Source organism: Mastomys coucha, unplaced genomic scaffold (assembly GCF_008632895.1).
Source record: "Mastomys coucha isolate ucsf_1 unplaced genomic scaffold, UCSF_Mcou_1 pScaffold16, whole genome shotgun sequence".
NCBI classification, from domain to species: Eukaryota; Metazoa; Chordata; class Mammalia; order Rodentia; family Muridae; genus Mastomys; species Mastomys coucha.
The window spans coordinates 22635617-22644999 of record NW_022196898.1 but is presented as its reverse complement, the minus strand read 5'-3'; the positions used below and the strand labels follow the sequence as shown (position 1 = coordinate 22644999).

General features: G+C 37.4%; 1 pseudogene; it reads right to left on the bottom strand.

Moving 5' to 3' along the window:
• Positions 1–7896: 7896 nt before the first annotated feature.
• LOC116092998 lies at positions 7897–8673 on the bottom strand (annotated as a pseudogene).
• Between the last annotated feature and the right edge of the window lie 710 nt (positions 8674–9383).

Below are 9383 nucleotides of genomic sequence, written 5' to 3'. Positions count from 1 at the left end.
TGTGCCTCCCAGCTGGCTGCTCTGGTCTTAGAAACTCACAGGAGAGAAGATGGTGGCTCTCACTGGAGGCTCCGGGTCAAGGCAGTCCCTGGAGGCAGGCCCTCCACTTGCAGGGAAGGGGGCAGCTAAGGTCTCTGTTCCACCTCTGTCACTTGGAAACTGAGAGGATCCTGTCCCTGCTGCCCTGCATCTCCCCTGCGACTAGTGGGGCCTGTGCCTCCTGTCTGGCTGCTCCTGGCTTAGGAACTCACCGGAGAGGAGATGGTGGCTCTCACCAGCGCAGGCTTTCTATAACTGCTGTATCTTAGATTTTACTGAGCTGTCTTACTTTTGTGTATGCCCTCAGAAGTTCATAGATCCATGACACATCTACATATAATTCTATAAAAAAGTTTGCTTGTCCTTTCCCAGAACCTAGTTCTATTTTGCACTGCTCTCAACACAAAAGGAAAATAGAATTTAACATAGCCACTTAAGTAATCAGCAAATTCTCATTTAAGATTTAAAAAATGATTAATTATAGTGAATATCAATTTCTCTACTGCCATCAATGGTCCTATAGTTGTCTCTGAAATTGTAAACCTTTTTTTTAAATTTATTATGAGATCAGAAACATAAGCCTTTTTAAAATTGTTATATTACAAAAAGCAATATGAAGAATTATCTTCAGAATTGTTTAATTCTCTAATTAAAATAAGTAAAGAATAATTTCATGAAAACAAAAGTTTTTGCCAACTTTTACTGATGCTAGAAAATCATAGATGATTTTAAAATGCTTAAGCTGTATTCATAATTAGTTACAATAAAACTAGTTGGTTTTATAACTATGTGCTTACTGTTAATGACTGAAATACAGAAATTAGTGAGACTTAAGATAGATAACTGACCAGTAGAAATATAATCAAAACATAGGCTGGTGTAGCCCATGTATAAAGCAGACCAGCACAGAAACCTGCAATTATAGAGACTTCACAGGGATAAGGTTACACAAAGACTTGCATCAGCAAGAAAAGCCTAACTGAACTAGAGTTAACCTCCAGACTCATGCCAAGAACCACAGAAAGAGAAGGATACACAGAGATAGGTTGGACACCTGTGCCCACATAAGAGATGTACTATATGTCATGCATGGACTCTGAGAACCCAGTTCTCTTTCCATTTTTAGATTCATTTATTTCATATCAAATTCCAATTTAGTGGTCCAGTTTATTCAAGTCCTGTTCTTTCTCGTTCTTCTCCATTTACTTGTCTATTCATTTAAATTAAAACATTATAAATAATTTGCAAATAAATAAAAAAATTGCTGACCAAAATTAACTAAACTCATATATATTCATCTCAATGAAAATCTATACAGTTAGATTTTTATAGTTTTTAAATATATTACTAAAGTACACAGAGGGCATGGATTTCAAAAGTTCTTTGCGTGAGTATACAAGGTAGTGGGATTGTTTTATTTTGGCTGATTGTATCTCTTTTCTTCTGTCTGTCTGTCTGTCTGTCTGTCTGTGTGTGTGTATGAAAATGAAAGAGAAATATATATACATATACATATGTATATATTTCCATTTTTTGCTGAAAATAGATTCTTTTCCCGTATAGTATATCCTGAGTATATTTTCGTTCCCTCTACTCTTTCTTGTATCTCCTCCCCTCCCATCCAGATCCATTCTCTTTCTGTCTCTCATTAGAAAAGAACAGGCTTCTCAGAGATAACAACAAAATTACATAATAAAATATAATAAGATAAAATAAAACCATTGCCATGAAGTTGGGTAGGGCTACCAAACAATGGGAAAGAACTCCAAGAGAAGACACTTGAATCAGAGACCCACTCATTCATTCTCTCAGAAGTCCCATAAAAATACAAAACTGAAAACTAAAATATAAACACAGAGAACCTGGTTCTGACCCATGCAGGCCCTGCTTATCTATTTCAGTCTGAATTCATGAGTTTTTCTCAGTTGATTTAGAGGACCTTATTCTCCTCATGTCCTCCATCCCCTCTGGCTCTTATACTCTTTCTCATTGTATCTCTCTCTGTCTCTCTATCTTTCTATCGTGTGTGTGTGTGTGTGTGTGTGTGTGTGTGTGTGTGTGAAAGAGAGAGAGACAGAGAGAGAGAGGGAGAGAGAGAGAGAGAGAGAAAGAGAGAGAGAGATGGCTATCTATGGCTTTCTATATTTGCTATTATCTGATGTGCAGGAGAAAGCTTCTCTGCTGATGGCTGAAAAAGGAAATGGTATGTGAGTATAGCAGAGTATCATTAAGAATCATTTTATCTCAGGGTAGTTTTAACTTGCATTTCCCTAATGACTAAAGATGTTGAATATTTCTTTAAGTGCTTCTCAGACGTTTGAGAGTCCTCTGATGAGAATCCTCTGTTTAGCTTTATACCCCATTTTTAATTGGGTCATTTGATTTTTGGGGGTCTAACTTCTTGAGTTCTTTATATATTTTGGATATTAGCCCTCTATCCAATGTAGAGTTAGTGAAGATCTTTTCCCAATCTGTAGATTACACATTACACTAAATAGAATGGCTACAGTAAAAAACTCAAGTGGCAGCATATGCTTGCCAAGATGTGGAGAAAGAGGAACACTCTTCCGTTCCTGGTGAGATTGCAAAGTGCTGCAACCACTCTGGAAATCAATCTGGCAGTTCCTCAGATAATTGGAAATAAGTCTACCTGAAGACCCAGCTATACTTCTCCTGAGCATATACCCAAAAGATGATCCATCATACCACAAGGAAAAATGATCCACTATATTCATAGTAGCCTTGTTCATAATAGCCAGAGGCTGTAAACAACACAAATGTCTATCAACCAAAGAATGGATTTTAAAAATGTGTTTCATTTGCACAATGGAATGCTATTCAGCTATTAAAAAGGAGGACACTAGGAATTTAGCAGGAAAATGAATGGAACTAGAAACTTCCTGAGTATGGTAACCCAGACCCAAAAAATCATGCATTGTATATATTTGCTGATAAGTGGATATTAGCCAAAAAGTACAGAATAACCATGATACAATCAATATACTGTAAGTAATTTAAAGAAGGAAGGCCCAAGTGAGGAAGTTTCAATTCCATTAAGAAGTGGGAACAAAATAATCATGGGAGGCAGAAGGAAGAAGTGACCTGAATGGAAGAGTGGAGGAGGAGGGAAATGGGGAGCAGGTATAGGGGGAGACAAGAGAGAAGCCCAGAGAGAGAGAAGACAATGAATGGAAATATGTGGCTGCCAGGGTTGTGGCTTGGGAAGCAGGAGTGGGTATCTATAAAGTCCCAGAGAACTGGAATGTGAGAGGCTCCTAGGACTCAATGGAGATGACCTTAGCTGAAATGCTCAACAGTGGGGAGATGGAACCTGAAGAGACCACCTCTAGTACATAGACAGGGCCCCCGGTGGAAGGATGGGGTTACCAACCTATTTTCAAACTTTTTACCCAGAATTATTCCTGACTAAAAGAAATACATGGGCAAAACTGGAGCAGAGATTGACGGAAAGGCCTTCCAGTAACTGGCCCAACTTGGAATTTATCCTATAGGTGGGTGGGTATTCAACCCTGACACAATTACTGATGCCATATTGTGCTTGCAGACAGGAGTCTACTATAGCTGTCCTCTGAGAAACTCTACCAGCTGCTGACTGAGATAGATGTATATACTTACAGCCAACCATTGAACTGAGGTCAGGGACCCCTAATGAAGTAAATGGAAATTAGAAGGATTAGCAGAACGGGATGGCAACCCCATAGAACAACCAACAATATCAACTAATCCAGGCCCCTAGGAGGTTATAGAACCTAAGCCAACAAACAAAGAGCACATGGGCTGGTCTTGGCCCCTAGCTTATTTGCAGCAGAGGACTGCCTTGTCTGACCTCAGTGGGAGAGGATGAGCCTAATCCTGTAGATTCTTCATGCTCCACAGAAGGAGGTTGGGAGAGAGGGGGTGAGGTGGAGGTGCGAGGGAAAACTCACTTTGAGAGGCAAAGGGGAGGTGGACTAAAGAACTCTTGGTCAACTCTTGGTCGGGAAGGCAGGCAACATTTGTAATGTAAAATAAGACAATTAAAAAAAAGAAATCAGTGAATGCTATACAAGCATTTTAACATATGTAAATTTCTCTATTTCAGTAACTTTTTTTGAACATCAGCAAAAACGATCAGTTGTCCATTCAAATATCTGGGACACTGGCTTAAATAGTCAGATCTTCTGCTCTCTAGTTCTTCATAGCCTCATTCCCTATACGATTAAATATAAATAATCAATTTTAAAAGAACAATAACTTTATCACTACAATTTTTACGGTCAGTAGCATTTGATTTTACCTTAGCTTTCTGGGCTACTTAGTCTCTGGTTCTTGGTCACTCAATCAGTGTGCAATATGGCTCTACCTCTTGGAGTGGGCCTTAACTCAAATTAGACATTGGTTGGTTACTCCCACAAGGTTTGTGCCACCATTGCCCTAGTGTATCTTGCAGGTAGACAGGAGTATAAATAAATGTTTTGTGGTTGGGTTGGTGGTTGTGTTTCTCCTTTTGTAACCTAAGCCGTACCTTCCAATGCCAAAGGTTTAAAGGTGAAAGTCCTGTGTACGAACAAGGTTAACCTTTCCATGCTCAATGTTTTGTATGGGTATTGTCTTCAACAATGGGGCCCTGCTGTCAGGTTTTAGAGAGCAATCAATTGTCTTGGCAACAGCCTAGGATGATTGAAGATTTTCATGAAACCCTTTTGACCAAAAACTCAATTAGATGTAACTCAGTACTGGTATAGGAAGTTTCATTTAATGACAAGTTATGTCGAGTTGAGACTCCATCTTCCTTATTATTTGGAGACTTCTTCATTAGGATTGCCTTTATACACCTTTGGAAGTTTCCACTACCCTAGATTTTCATCCAACTACTCAAATGCCTCTCAATTCTAGCTGTCTTTCTCCATATTCTCCCCATCAACCTCATTTCTCCTCCCCATCTCAACCTGATCCTCCCATTCCAATCCTCCCTCTTCCAGTCCACAAATAAAATCTATTCTATTTTTCTCTTCCATGAAGATCCATGTGACTCTCCTAGTCCCTTCCTTTGTATCTAACTTCTCAGGGTCTGTTAATTGTAGCTTTGTTATCATTTATTTAACAGTTAATATCCACATAAATATATCATCATTATGTTTCTGGGCCTGGATTGCCTCACTCAACATGATTTTTTTTCTAGTTCCATCAAATTTTCTGCATATTTCATGATGTCATTTTTTGACAGCTAAGTTACAGTTCCATCCTGTATAATGAATGGCCCATATTATCTTTATCTATTCTTCTCTTGAGGGACACCTAAGTTGTTTCCAGTTTCTAGAAATTAAGAATAGAACAGCAATGAACATGGTTAAGCAAGCATCCTTGTGGTAGGAAGAGGTGTCCTATTGGTATACGCCTAAGAATACTGTAGCTGCTTCTTGAGGAATATTGATTCCCAACATTCTGAGGAACGGCCATATTGATTTTTTTAGTGGTTGTACACATTTTCTCTCCCAGCAGCAATGGATGAGTGTTCCCTTGCTCCACATCCTCACTAGCATAACCTGTCTTATGTGTTATTGATCTTAGCCATTCTGACAGGTGTAAGATAGAATCTCAAAGCAGTTTTGATTTACATTTCCCTGGTGACTAAGGATGATGAATATTTAAGTGTTTCTTGGCCATTTGAGTTTCCTCTATTGAGAATCTCTGTTTAGATCTGTTTCATTTTTAAAAGTGGGAGCATATTTTGAATATTTGCCCTCTTTCAGATGTGGAGTTAGTAAAATATTTTCCTATTCTATTGGCTGTGTCTTTGTCCAAATGACAGTGTCCTTTGCCTTACAGAAGTTTATCTGAGCTGTCTTACCTCTTTGCTTTATTTTTATTGCTCCTCACTTCTATGCACCATTTCCTCTTCCATTTTTCTCTTTTGATTTGTACTAAGCTTTCACTTTATACTATTATCCTCACTACATTAGTTACCTCAAATTATTTGAGATGAAGGGGTGATTTGTAGAATTGGCTATAAACATATTTTTGAACTGATCACATTTAACACTTTTCATCATTCTTGAAATTGCTTTTCTATTCTTATGGTAGAGCTAGAGATCAAGACAAGACCCCTGAGTACCTAGAGTGTACATTTAGATATATAGCTATAAGTTTTATATATAGTGTGAATAAATCATATCTCAACCATATTAAAACCTACTTTGACTTGTACACTGTAAATACTCTCAAAGGTTGTTTGCTTGCTTGCTTGCTTTTGTATTTAACAAATAACAAATTTCAAGAAAAACACAAATAAAACATAAAAACTCAGAGCAATATGACTCATTTAACACTAACTAAATTCACAGTCAAGGACTCAAAGGAATGTAAAACACATGAAATTCCAACAAGAAATTTAAAGGAATATGTTATACTGAAATAAATCAAAGTAGAAAGAAATAATTCATCAGTGAATTCGAAGAAAATACAAGCAGCTAAGTGATAGAAGGAAGTCAGTGTAGATTATAAAAATATAATACTCCAAAGATAAAGAAATATTTTAAAAATCAAACAGAAACAAAGATTCTGTAACCCAAATAAAAATGTCAGAGAAAGTCTCACCTATCAAATGAATCACATAGAAGATAGAATATTGGGGTATGGAGACAAGTCACATGAATTAAAGCAGTCAAAGATGCATAAATTAATAACAAAGTTCAAACAGAATATCTGTATCTTTAATGTACACCAAGATCAAGCATGCTGGAAAGAACTCAGATGAAAAAGAAAATCTCATTTACAATAGCTTTAAAGTAAACTAAAATAATTAAGAACAAACCGCATCTGTCTGATTTCTGGTTCCTACTGCTTTGGATTCTTAAGGCAGATGCGATTGGTATGTTATAAACAATGACTAGATGGTTCCTGTTCTTTACATCTCTTTGCTAATCTTTCTCTTCTTAGTAGAGAATTGAAGCTATCAACATTTCATTCTTTACATAATGCTAGGTATTAATTATCATCAGGTTTAATGCTTGGTAGTTCCCTAATACTCATTTGCTTATAGACTAGTCTATTCAATTTTCTTGTGGCCAAATGGATGTGCTTACCATGGTCTTCACCATGTAGAATTCCTTGAAGAATAAGACTAACTTGAGAAATTAACCCTTTTCACCTCTGCAGTAAAACTTTAAAAACTGAAAAAAAAATTGATGAAGACATTAGATGAAAAGACTTTCCATGCTCATATATCTACATGGTTAATATTATGACAATGGCCACACTACTGAAAGATACCTACAAATTAAATGGATGACCTACAATTCCAATAACATTTTTCACAGAAGTAGAAAAAGACAGTCTTAATAATCATATGGAATATTATATGGCAACACAAAATACAACAAAGCAATCTTGAGCAAAATAGTGCTGTGTGAGGAATCATAGTACCTATTTGAAGCTATACTGTAGAGCCTGAGTAACAGAAGTAGCATGGCTGTCCACTGAAATAGCAGCATGAATCAGAATTAAATAGAAGACCCCCTCCCCCAAACAAAGCCACTTAGCTGCAGGCTTCTGACACTGTACAAAGATTCCAAAATATGCACTAGAGGAAAAAAGTTCAACACATACTGTTGAGAAAACTAGATATCCATGTGTACAAGAATGAATATATTACTTTTTCTCTCACACTGAACTTAAAAATTAAAAAGTAACCTCTCAAACTGTTGGAGAAAATATTTAAATACATAGAGATAAGCATGAACTTTCTAAAAATAGGACTACGTGGACTATTTTTTTCTAAATTCTCTTCAGTTAAAGTATCAATTAACTGAGTGAAGGGACAGCAGACAGAATTTGAGTAAATATATTCTTTTTTTTTCTTTGTTCAAGATTTTATTAAACTTTTTTATAAGATAACATCCAGCCTCCAGATGCAGCTACCAAGACCCTGTTATGCTGTAGGCACTGGCTGGGGCATGGCAGGTGGCTCTGGCTTCCCACCCTTCTGTTCTGAGATGGGGGTCGTGGGCAAGATTTCGTCTTTAGGTTCCACAATGCTCACATGATCAGACAGGCTTCTTGGGACCAATCTTACCACTTGGGTCCCAGGGCAGCATGATCTTTACTTTGATGCCCAGCACACCCTGTCTTAGGAGCACATGGTGCACAGCAGTGTCAACATAGTAGTTAACAGTCCACAAACTTCATGGACTTGGCCCTCTGCCCCCAGAGCTTCCCAGACACCACAACCTCGCAGCCCTTGGCCCCACTCTCCATAATGAACCGGAGCACACCATAGCAGGCCCTTCGAACCGCAAGCCCTCCTAGGAGTTTGAAGCATTGAGACTCTGCCTGGGCAATGGCACACAGACCTCTTGTGGCCACTTTTTCTGCATAAAGGTCTATGCTGCCTTCCGGGAAGCCAAACCCCTTCTGGACAACTGCAGTCAACTCTCGGATCTGACGCTCCTTCTCCCCAAGGACATACTGTGTTCTGGTGGCTAAAATAATGATTTCTGTTCTGGTCAGTGTAACTCGAACTTCAACTCCAGGGTAGCCATCTTCAGCCAACTCCCGAGTGAGAAACTCATTCAGTTCAGCTTTGAAGATGCCATCAGCTACAAACTTCCTCTTCTTGGAAATCTGTACCGCCATCTTGCTGCCTCACGCTGCTGAAAGCGAGTAAATATATTCTAACCAACAAACTGACACAATATGAATTTACAAAGAAACAAAAAACCCTCAATGCTAAAATAAAACAAGTAAAAAAATTAGGAATTGAACAAAAGATTAAAAATATAAAGTACAATGCCCAATAAACATATGAAAGACATTCAAACTCCCTAACCATCAAAGAAATACAAATTAAAATTATATTGAGATTGCATTTCATTCCAGTCAATGAAGCTTCATAGAGAAAAAAATCCTTCTAGGAGGTGGGACAAAGGTAAAATTTACAAAAATGCAAGCTCAATATAAATGTTTCAGCTCATACAGAAAGAGAGAGTTATGAAAATTCAAAATATTTCTACCCAACTAACTTAGCCATTCCATTCCTATATTAACAGCATCCTTGAGAGATGCCTGTACATCTGTGTTTACTGCAAAAACTATTCATAATAGTAAAGATATGGGTCAGCATAGGCATCCATTTACAGATGATTGGATAAAGGAAATATGAACTATATATACAATACAGTTTTATTCCACCATAAGGAAGAATGAAAATATAATGTTGTATAATGAGTGCAATTGAATAGAATTAAATTAAGTGAAATAAGCCAGACTCAAAACCAAAATGCTTTACATTTTTCCATTTGTGTATCTTTTATTTTAGACAGAGAAAGAACACCATTTCTATATAT